The sequence below is a fragment of the Tyto alba genome, unplaced genomic scaffold (genome assembly GCF_018691265.1).
Source record: "Tyto alba isolate M040663 unplaced genomic scaffold, T.alba_DEE_v4.0 Super-Scaffold_7, whole genome shotgun sequence".
NCBI classification, from domain to species: domain Eukaryota; kingdom Metazoa; phylum Chordata; class Aves; order Strigiformes; family Tytonidae; genus Tyto; species Tyto alba.
In genome coordinates this window covers 16210895-16223217 of record NW_024881328.1, presented here as the reverse complement: position 1 = coordinate 16223217, position 12323 = coordinate 16210895, and positions in this window count along the sequence as shown.

Below are 12323 nucleotides of genomic sequence, written 5' to 3'. Positions count from 1 at the left end.
AATATCAAGCCTACAGGGACTTCACATGGGTTATATATGAAGTCAGGGTCAAAGCTAAAAGTCAAGCCAACAGCTTTTGAATTCAGATTCCATATCTTACTTAGAAGCCCATGTATCTTTTCTCATATTCAGCATGATTTTTATTTGTTGGACAACTTTCCATAGCTCGATAACTCCCTTCATCAAGAAAGTTCTCCTTAGAATAGTCATAGTTTATTCACTTTTTGCTTATTCTTCCTCCTTACCAAGGCTAACTGAGAACTAAAACTGATTTCCCACAAAGGTACATGAAGGTCATGTGATGTTCCCAGGACAATATGGGACAGCAGAAAGGTAAGAGAGTTTCTATGCTACTTTTAAATTCCCTTCTCTGGGTAGTGCCATGAGGAATATTTATGGGGCTTAGTGCTGACATCAGGATGTTTCCAACAGATTCAGCTTTTCTCCAGCATTACTTTTGCTATAATGTGATAAAGTACATTATGCTGAAAGGGACTTAACTAGCAAATCTATTTATGACAGAAGTAAAGCTTAACTAATAAAAAAGCAAGTAACAGAAATGTCTTTGTGTTTAAAAGCTGGAAATTTACTCCATGAAATAATTCCAATCACATGCAGAATGTAGACCATTTGTAATGGTGTTTTTTTTTTTTTACTTAAATGTTACTAGGAATAAAAGCAAGTATGACAGTGTCTTTTAAAGTTCTTTAAAATAATTTCCGGTTAAGTGTTGAGTCTTTATTTACAGTTGGTTTTACCCCATTGTAATTTCATTAACTTCATATGAATTAATGCTGATGGGATGCAATATATTTTTCACTTTTATTGGGGTGGATATTTTCCCAGATATTCTCTTCCTTCTGCATATAGAGGAACACTGTGATTCGTCCTACTTTGGTGCTGAATGAGGGTATTTTAACTAAAAAAAAAATATTACTTGATCTTATTGTTCTGAAGATTAACTTTAATGAATTAATTCCATAAATACTAGAAGCTGGATGAAATATTTTGATATATTTTTGTCAAAAATAATCTATTAATTGGAAGAATTTTGGTCTTACTGTATGCCAGTGTATGTTGTTAGTGTTCTCAGATCTTTTGCAGTGTCTCAGGTCTAGTAGCTGTTACCTAAGACTTGTTATGGCTTCAGTACACTTGAATGGAAGGTACAAATTACTCATATGAGGGAGTGTAAGAAGAGTGATAGCACAAAGCCCACTCAAATTGAGCTAACAATTCATCTCAGCTTTTCTATATTTGTTTTTTTAGTCTCTCATCTGTTTCATATTTTTTTACATAAGCAAGCCTCAAGGAGCCATGGATCAAATATTTTTTTTTTTTGCTCTTATTTGCAATTTTATGGTTATTTTGTTTAATAACAAACTCACAGTGTAAAGATTTGTGACTATTTCAACAGGAGCATTTTTCTGGTTTTTATTGTATTATCTCTAAAATATTTTCAGGCACATTTTAGGTTGACAAAATGGTATTCAACTGACCAGCAGGTATTTGTCTTCAGCTGTAGGTGCAGAACTTTCTGACTCAAGCACATTCAGGAAATTATTCTGTGCTATGACAGGGAGTGTGTTCTAACTAAGATATTTTGAATGAATTCTCATAGCTTTATGAATTAACTTTAGTGGCATTAGAGTAGCGGCTTCTGTGTCAGTGGGACTCAGTTGCTTTCTAAGTGATAAATATTAATTTTTGTTCCAAAAATTGGCCAGAGAATGTTCATTTATTTCTTCCTGCAGACATTCAGACTGAAAAGTGCATCAACTCTACTGAGTTAAAGATAAAACTAATAAAGTATTGCCAAAATGTTTACTAACATCAAGAACTGTATAATTCTAAAATCATAGAAATGATGAGAAACCCTTCCCAAACACATAAGAAGTAGAAACATTTACTGGATCCCAGGGAAATCCAGTAAATTTTCAAAATTAAATGAAGTATCTAAAAGTATATAAGGAGTATAAAGAGTTTTAATGAAACTAATCTGTTGTGAAATAAAAGGAATGAATAAGGAATAAAAAGGAATAAAAAAGTCTGTCATACCTTAATAACTGATTAAAATAAAAGGAATGATGGGGGCACAAAAAAGTAAGTTTTTACACTGAATGGTGTTCTCATAGGTTGCCACAGTGATCCACACTAAAACTTGAGCTTGTAATTTTCTTAGATTATATAGTAAACAGATGAATAAAGATAGAGGAAAAGCAGCACAGATTTATTCATGACAATCCATTTTAATAAAGAGGTGACAAGGAAGAATGCAGTTACATTTCATTTAGTGACCGGGCGACAAAAAATACTAGTGGAATTTAGTACAGATAAATGCAAAAGCCTACACCTACAAAGTGAATTACTCTAGCTACACATATATTAATTGGGCTATAAATGTCCTTTTACAATTCAGAAAGGAGGTCTTGAAATTGTTATGGTTATTCTTCTGAAAACACCAGCTTGTTAAGTTAGGAACTGAAAGCAGAAAACAGTAATAATATTGTATAATTCCACCTTGTGACCATTATTTGAAAACTGAGGCTGTATCTACATAAGCATTTTAATTTCTATCAGCATTACACTTCTGATTCTCCTGATCATACCCACTTACTGTATTTTTATTATCCCTCAGGGCAGTCTCAGCACAGAAAATTACTTCCTACTGGATGTAACTAAGCCATTTAGCATCCATCTGCTAATAGGTGTTAGGTTACAGGACAAGAACAGACCTAGTCTACAGTAACTCCCACCTCTTCCCACATATGTATAATATGCATTTTGATTCCTCAGTTGCTCTTGACTTCTGCTACTACAAGACTGCACAACTGGTGAGTATAGACATAGCTTTTATTATCCCATCTCTGAGAATATATAACAAATCCAGTTATTTTATGGAGAAAGATTGTGCAGAGGAGCAAGATGGGAAAGGGGTAGCAGTTTCTGTATGAAGGTAGTCAAGGACTCTTACATTGTATAAAAGAATGTGGGAGACATGAAGAAGAAAGGCTACTCATTAGACCTGAAGAGCTGGAAGATGCTCAAAAGGCAGATGGTCAGCCATCTAGTTAAGTTTAGTTAAAACCAGTGACTAATATTAATAATATTCAGAGAAACCTCTCACTCTGTGAGAACATAATGATGAGTAGATTTCAAGTCACTTTGGAAGGCAGGGTCCTGTCATTATCTCTATTTTCAGCAAGGAAAATTGAAACATGAAAAGGGAAAGGTGCTCATTCAAGGTCATGCAGGAGGAAAACGTCTACAACATGAAACACATCCCCTAAACTCCATCTCTGTGCTTGCCCTGACACTAATTGGAGTCAAAGCTTTGCCTGAAAATAGTGGTGGATGAATCAGGCTCTCCATTCCCTTGTAGTAAAGGTGTCTGAGGGATATGTGATTGAGGGCCTGGAAATTGCATGGTTAATACTGAAAGGTTTTAGACAAAGTAGAAGACAGGAAAAAGCCTTCATTATTTCAATTAGAAAAGTAGGCCATTTATAATGAAATCAGGCAGGAGAACTGTTCCAGTCAGTCAGTTTAGGTTCAGAGAGGTGTGCATTGGAACTCTTTCTGAGGGCTACTCCGGAGAAGAGATGAAATAAGTAACACGGCATAAGTAAAAGAACTGTGCAGATAGTGAAGGACTGTTATTTATTAGCCTCTTAAATTGCCTAACTTCTCACCAGTCTCGTATTAGGAAGAGGAAGGTAGGGTTTTTTTAGTGGGGTGAGTAATGATTTAACAATTATCCCAAGAAAATTAAACTGAAGCAATAAAACTGATGGGTACTAAGGAGTATGATAAGTGTCCATCTTCCATGAGCTTTATTCCTAACTGAGGTAAATCTGTTCTGACATGAAAGGGTCCTTTGATCTAGTGGATAATGATGAAGTAACTGAAAGCTAGAGATTAAAATAAAGTAATCAAATAAGATCAAATAAAATAAAATAAAATGGGCCAATTCTTTTTTTCCTCATGACAGTCCAAGTAAGGTACCAGTAGAGCAGAGGTAAGTGTCAGAGGAGTATCAAAGAATGTAAGTTATCACAAGCCTTTTTAAAAGCTGGCCTAATTTATTTACAATTTGGTAGGCTTTACCTGGGGTTTCTGACAAAACAAGCTAAGTTTCTACTGTGGCTTGTTTATTTTACTGCATGAGCTCATGATTTCTCTTGTGGATACCTCCATGAAGTAAATGCATTTTTTGGGAGTGGTAATAGAGTTAGAAGGCAGCACTGATGAAAACAAGCATACCGAAGACCTATTTTCTATGCTATTTTTTCCTACATGATTTTTGCATAGATCCAGGTACTTCTCTGTGCTACATTCTTCTTCTCACATCTTTTACAGAGCTACTGGTCTGTTTGAATTATAGGAAGCTCAGATGTCTTGTCTGAGCATGTTCTTACTGACAGATATTGAGCAACTTGAACTCTTTTGGCTTCCCTTGGGTGTAGCTAGCCAGAAGTCCTCTCAGGGGAGCCAGACGCTAACATCCAGAGTCTCAACAGTGGAGCTGGATCATGTTTGAGCAGCAGGAGAATGTGTAGAGTGGTCAGATCTGTCTGTCCCACTGAAGCAGTCTGTCCTCTTGTTCTGGAGGATTTGATACAATGCTCTGCATAAATATGGTTCTTTAACATAATGCTGAACTGATGACAGTCCATCTGGAGACAGCTGCTTTACTCCTGCACACATCAATCATCACTGTACTGTGTAAGTAGTTCCATTAAAATATGTGGAAATATTACAGAAAAAGCTTTTCATCATAATGCCGGCTTAATCTTGCCCTATTTTTTTTCCCCGTTTGGTAGTTTTTAAACCACACAACAGTTATGTAATAAACATGTTCAACATGAGGTTCTGAAAACTGTGAAGAAGACGCACATTTCAAGAGAGAGATCAATATTTAAGTTGTCTTTTCATTCTCAAAACTTTCCTCTTAAGATAAAACATCTAGTTTTCTTTAACACCCTAACTCCTAGACTCTCAAAGACATTTGAAGCTGACAAGACTACATGCATTAAAAGTATTTAAACTATTTAAAAATAGGAAGGCACCAGAGGTTTTCAAACATCCATCTTTATTCCCCTATGAGTGAATCATTTAAATGAAAGACCAGCAGTTTACAGACTTGTCACAGCATTCCAGGAGGTGAAGTTTTAAGGAAAGTGAATTTCTGAGTCATAATGAAAACCCTGAATTTGGTAATGCTGGATAATTAAACAAGTAAAAAAAAAGCATAATTTATTATTTTCAAACTAGCTAGAGGGTAGGTTTCCAGGCTGTCTTCAGGGTATTTTTCTGAGTGCTGTCTTCTCTCATGTGCTCTTTCCTTCTGAGGGAAACATCTAATTAAATCTGTTTAACAAGTAGATATTTTGTTCCCCATCTAGGTGTCCTGTAATTTTGTCATTAATGGAATGAATAAGGTTCAGAGTATTGCCTTTTCTACCCACTCTGTTGTTACTCCAGCTGTCCCTGTTTTGGCTGTGGGGCCTGCTGGAAAATCATATATTCCTCAGCCTCTTGCACTCTGCTCAGCATGAGTGCTGAGGTTTAGATGCCCCTTGCTAACCCAGCCTGGGAACTATCTATTTTCCCTAACTCTGCCAGGCAACCAGGATAAGTTTGTTGTGCTCCATCCCTCATTAGTAAACAGCTATTTAACTGCCTCAAGTTTTCACACTAATCACTGTGGTTGTCCTTTAAAGCTTCCTGTAATGTTGTTTCAGTTTGTCGGCTTTCACCTGGTCACGCATTAAGGACAGCTGCCTGGCAATCTATCACATTGCTTTACGTGCTACAACACAGTTTGACTGACACAAGCTGACATGATCCCACACTTGGTAGCACAACATGACAGCTTAAAATATGGGAGTGGGTCATACCAGCCCTTTTAAGACTCCTTACTCATTTCAGACTCAAATTCACCTCTTTTCCTATATAAAATAAAAATATCTCCTGCTTCAAAAAAAAAGAAACAAAAAAAGAAACCCGTGATGCGCTACAGCAATTTCTTTGCTTCAGCAGTGGAGAATTCTGAATCTGGCTATTTACATGAAAATTTGGTATTACTAATCCTCTTAAAAAAATATTTCTTCTCGTCTTTGTTTAATATTGGAGCATTGGGAGGCTGAAAGCTTGCAGGGATAAGGCAGGTGGGAAATTCTCTGAAGACAAACAGATGACTGAATCCTGGTTTAAGTTTCACTTCTGATGCAGTCTCTATGACCCAAAGCTAGTCACTTAGGCTAGACTTTTAAAGGCACTTGGATGTCAACTCCTCATTTGAATAAATGCTTAATCATTAACACTTTTAAATAATATTAGCCTCTAAATAAGTTTAGTTTCTCTTTGAATTTTCTTTTTGGGAAATTCACTATCTTCTCCTCACTGGTGAAAAAAATTAAGTGGTTTGGAAGTATTACAGGCACAACCAAGGAAGATGGTTAGAGCTTATAACTTTCATTTTTCCCTATTCCAGTAAAGACTCCAGGCTTGCAATGTGCTGGGAACACTCTGGTAAAAAGCCTTCAAAGCTCCCATATTTTTCTGAGTGTATTGTTTTGGTATTCTGATGCTATTATTTTGTCATCTGGCATTTACTCTGCTGGTGGAGATGCCTTACTCACAGTGTATCATGTAGTTACAAGCCATTTGTGTTTTAAATTCATTTCAGGCATGGTCTATTCATTGAAACTTGAATTGTATGGCAGTCTGCAGAGCAGAGGAAGCTGCATTTTTTTTTGTTTGTTTCTTTTTTTTTTTTTTTTTAAACAAGGTTTTGGTAGTGTTATATATAGATTGGAAAATCTCATTCTCGTATAGATAATCTCTCTCTTACTCTTCTTCAGTTTTGGCCATTGTAAACTTCAGTTTTTAAAGTACCATCCTCTTTCAAAGCTAAAAAAGGTTATTCAATCCTTATCTTTAATCCCACACCCACCTCGTTTTCCCTTATTTTTGCAACCTCCCATATGAATAGTTGTGGATATTTAAGAAAAGAAAAAAGATTTCCATGTTGACAGTTGTGACAAATGTTCATCCATTACTTTCATGAATAATTAAATTATTTTCTTAATTGTATCTAATTAATTTTTAAACTCTTTTAAGTTCAAAATAAGACACTTGCAATAAGAGAAGTTTCTCAGAGTTGTGAAGGAATGAAACCACATTTCTTGTGTTTCATCTTAAAACTGAAAGGGAAAGTTCAGAAGGGTATACCTAAAACAAAAACAAAGGTGAAGCCATAAGGAAAATACCCTTTGGTATTCAAAATTCACTTGCAGCCTAAATCCTACCACTCTTTAAATTTATGCATAAGTAGATACCTCGATGGAGCTACTAATAAGAGGAACATAAATCATACTTAATAATTAAATGCAGTTTTCACGCCTCTAAAATTTGGGGTCACATCTGCCTGCCTTGCTACATCTGGCAGAATGAAATAATTAGATTCTCTCATAAAAATGAGATTTACAAAAAAAATGTCTTTGCAGAGATTATTATCCCTTCAAGAAATTTCAGATTGATTTTTAATTGATATAAATTAAAACAGCCTTGCAGAAGCCAGTTGAACCCTGCTGATATATGCCTGCAGGGAATCTGTCCTTCCATTCCCAGGTCATGTTTGACAAGAATTGCATGACCCATTGCTTTTTTGCTTTGACAATCTCCAAAACAGTTGTTACAATTTTGTCTTGGTAAGAAGGTCTCCTCAGTCTATTTTGATTTCAAATGTTTTAAAATAAAAAAATAATTAAAGCAGAAAGAAAATTTAAACCACATTTGTTTACATAGATATTGAAATGTTTTACTAAAAACATCAGAATCATTTAGTTTTGGTCTAAAACATTTCCCTACAATTAGCAGTGTGTAATTCTGTTCAAAGGCACAAGACTCCTGTCTACATATAATATATTTATACAGGGAGAGAGTATATGCTTTCAACTCAGAGAGAGGAAGCAGAATTTCTTCATTCCGGGTAAGTAAAATATTAAAAGAAACAACATTATCTTATTGTGGCTTTTTGCACATAGTTGCATTTCATCTTGAAAACAAAGTTAGCTGCAGTAAGGCTGTTGTTTGTCCCTTACCTTTCCACACCCTGTAGGACTTTGTCAGATGACTTGATGCTCTGTGTGGAAAACAGCTACAGTAGATTGAATAAAGAAAGGATTTTTCCCTCATTCACCTGTTTTTTAAGAATGTTGTCCAAGATGAAGGATGAGTGTATACTTATGTGGGGGAGGAGATCAAGAAAAGCTTTCTGTTTACTGTAGTTGAATCAAGCGAGAAATAATATTGTACAAATTTGTTGTGCCAAATCTAGCTCTACACTTCTAGGATTGATCAGGGAAAATAAAAAATCCTGATGGGAACTGAATTTGCAATGTTATCATATGGGAAGAAATGTCTTCTTGACCCCAAGTTTATGTCCTGGGGAATACAACTTGATAGAGGCTGTCAGTTTTATCTTAAGCTGCAGAGCTATAAGGATTATTTCAGCTGAGAATCTTAATATTGGTCTCTGCCTTTGCACAAGAAATGACACTTATTTAAGGAAACAGTGAGAGCTTTAAGAATTAAAATGAACTTAAGCTGCAGACTCTGTAGGGTATGGATGGGCTTTTTGTACGGAATCACAGAGACACTGCTAAATTTTTCATTGCTTCTTTAACTTTTGCCAAAAAAATAAGCAAAAGGTCAAAGGCCTGATTTGAATGCAGCAGTTAGATTGTCTGCTGCAGTCCCTGGTGGGAGAGGGTAGCGGGGAGGGGACAGTTCTGGCTTCTGAGTAAAATTCCTCATTCCCATTTGGAGGATCTGTAGCCCTGCAGCCCCAGCGCCGCTGCTACCCCCGAGGTGGCTGTGCTTTTCTGAGGCTCTGGAGCGGATAAAGGAAGCCACAGGGCTGTGGCAATTTCCACCTCGGAGGCCTTCCTCTTGTACGCAGCCATAGACTGATCCCCAGGGATCCATAGCGGATCAGTGTCCTCGCTTGGTGGAAGGGGACAAGGGGACACACTAGGGTGGGTGTGAGTGGAGCTGTAATTTGGGTCAGTTTTCCTCCCTCTGCCAAACTGGAACTGACCCGTGGATTTGTGACTCATTGGTGAGATAGTTTGATGGACATGGCAGGTATGCAGGGCTTTTTTTCTTGGGGTTGGTGGTGGATAAAACAAAACCCAAAAATAATTAAGACAGAAACCTATGAGCTTCTGGTTCCTCTCAGTGCAATAAAATGTCTTTGTGCTGCTATGTGTAAACAGTATCTGGATATGGACATAGGTGTGTCAGAGGCTAGGTGAAGGAAGCCCCATCTGTCACTCATGTCAGAGGAGAGCAAATGTCACCAACAAACTTCCTCCCTGCAGTGAATGAGAATGATGAGGAAGGGGGAAGCAGGGGTGTAGTTTACCTAAGAATTATGTTGCTTAATGCTATTAGTCCACTGTGGTCATTCAGGTCACCTGGGAACAATTCCTCTACTTTCCTGCTGTGATGATTGTCCAGTGAGAGAGCACCATTGCTTACCAGGTACTTGTGAGACTGAGGATATCTCATTTGTGAGCAAATGTTCTGCTATTCCTGGTGTAAAATGATTCAAATGGCAGAATGGAAATAGAAGGAAGTCAGGGCTTTCGAGCCTGCAAAGGACATGGAGAGCAGTAAGTGGCCACAGAGTTCCAAACAAAGTCAAGGCGATAGTTTTTATAATGATTGAAGGAGAGGCCCTTTTCTTAATTGAACCTTGGGTGTTAAATCAGGCGATGCACACAGCATGCAGCTAGAGAAGCTGGAAAGCATCCAAAAAAGGTGGATGACAAGGAGGGGCACAGGAACAATGTTGTATGAGATGGTAAATCCTTCAGACCAGTTGCATGGTCAGGATATGAGCTAACCAGGACTTTTTCTCTTTGAATGATTCCTGAAAGGGCCTTTGTGGAAGAGTATTGAAGAGACATATCTTGGAAGATTACATTTCCTCTGCTTCAAAAATGAGAAAGGCCAGGGGTTTTTTTCTTTTTTTCATGGGAAAAGCTACACAACAAGTTGTTAAAAAATCACTTGCTATTTGCTTGTCTTTAGCAAAGTGTCTGAGAAAAGAAGGCTACAAGCTACTTTATTGGGAGAGCCTAAATCTAGGACACAAAAAAAGAGAAGACAATCAAGGTCAAGTTGACTGTGTGGCAATCATAAACCAATGTGTTGCCCTTTCTGATAAAATAAAACCAGTGTATTGCCCTCCACAACTTGCTGTGTGTGAAAAATAAGGGCTGCAACTATTGGCAGCAGGGTGTAGATCAGATTTACTGATCCATAAAGTTGTTACCTTGGGAAATGAGGGTCAGAGCCTGAAGACTGGCACTGTGCCTCTATCTCAGCATGGTTCAGGAAAGACCAGCCAAGAGAGGGAAAACTGTAACAAACTGCAGGTGGATATTGAGGAGGCAAAGCAAACTTGGGAGTACATTTCCCTGTAGCTCACTGTGGGATACCTAGGCAATGGCTCTTAGTTACAGAAAAGATTTTGAGGGAGGCTGAAAATTGTCCTGGATAAGAGAAAAATAGGGGAAATTATGGACTGATTAAAGAGCTCTCAGTCTTTCACATGTTCTTGTATATTTTCCACTGAAAACTGAGAAACAGGAGAGAGTTTGGGGGAGCTGAAGGGCCTAAGAATAGTAAAAAAAAATAAAGAAAAAAAAGTGTTGGCAATCATAGATCTCTCCAGGCATTTCTAGGTACCTGAAATAAAATACTTCCCTAATCACAGTCACAGCTGCCTGATTGACTAGGTGGAACTTTTTTATCAATCCAAAACACTAGCTTTAACAGCTTTTTCAGTTTGCTATGATTGTGAAATTTCTTTCTGGTGTATTTTTAGCAGACTTAGAGATTCAGGTCTTTCCAAAACTAGGTTTTCAAATGAAATGAATGAGTTTTGTTCAATTTTAAGGAGTCATCCATAAGATACCCAGCGTAAGACATCCTACAGTGGTCTGTTCAGTAATACTGTCCTCATTTAAAACTTCCTAATGAAGGGTCTCTGCAGGCCCTAGAAAATCTCAATGGTTAGCCTATGATCTCCTAATGTTAGCATAGCGTACATGTGCAGGTCAAACTGCAGTGCTCACAGTTCCTTATTTCTACTATCAAGATCTCTAAAGCTCAGTCTGAGTCTCCAGGCAGCTAGGAACATTGCCTTTGCAATCAGTACATGCTCAGCATTAAATATTGGCCTAGATGTCTTAACCTTCCCTTTTAATTAAAAATTAGTGGTATGCATCCTCATACTATCTTCTACAATGATTTAAATACTATCTATTGAGAAATATATTTTATGATAATAAAATATCAGTTGAACAGTAGAATTACATTTTGGGGGGGGCTTATGATAATGCAGGAATCATTTAATAGCAGTTGTGGTGTAATTAGTTTAAAATTATATAAGCAGTTCATGTATAATTATATTTTTCTTTTAAATGGATTTTGTATGGAATATTAAAGCACTGAACTGTCACGCACTAAAAGAAAATAAAATAGCTAGACACACAATAAAACAGAGTTCTTAGTAAACATTCATTAGAATATTTTAAAATGATCCAATATTTAAAAAGATTAGTTAGACGAATACTCAGAAGTCATGAATTGTAAACAAATGTATTTATTAAGTTGTTGACACCTTAGATACAAAAATTCCCATTGACTGCAGTTCCCAGAATGGCAACAGAATTTTGCTCATGCTGTAGTATCTAAATGGAATCTTAGAAAGTTGGGAAGATTATAGAAACACTCCAGTGTAATAATAAGAAAATTCAACAGAGAAATACATATTATAGATAAAAAAATATCATCCTGTTTGTACATTTTAAGCAAGCATGTCAATATGTCATTTAGAGATCACAGATAAAACAGATAAATGGCTTTCATATCTAAATACTCTCTCCCTCACCAAAAACCTTCCAGAGCAAACTGCACAAAAAGGAACCCCACTAGAAAGAAAGTTATGTATATAAGGGGTTTTGTTTCTTTTTTACCAGGCTAAACTTTGCTCATAGAACCAAGATAAAATAAAAAGCTCTTGGGAATTATGAATAAATGAAGAAGCATTTTGAAATATGTCTTATCACTAATTAATCGTGTAATAGAACAAAGGCCAAATTTCTTCAAAGTTCCCAGGTTGTTTTTTTTTTTCATGCAAAACAAAATATTTTCTGGGTTCACTGGTTCAAATGCCATTTGATTTATAATTGGATTTTTCTCCTCCCATCCACCCATGCCAAATTATTTCATCATCTTTGGCC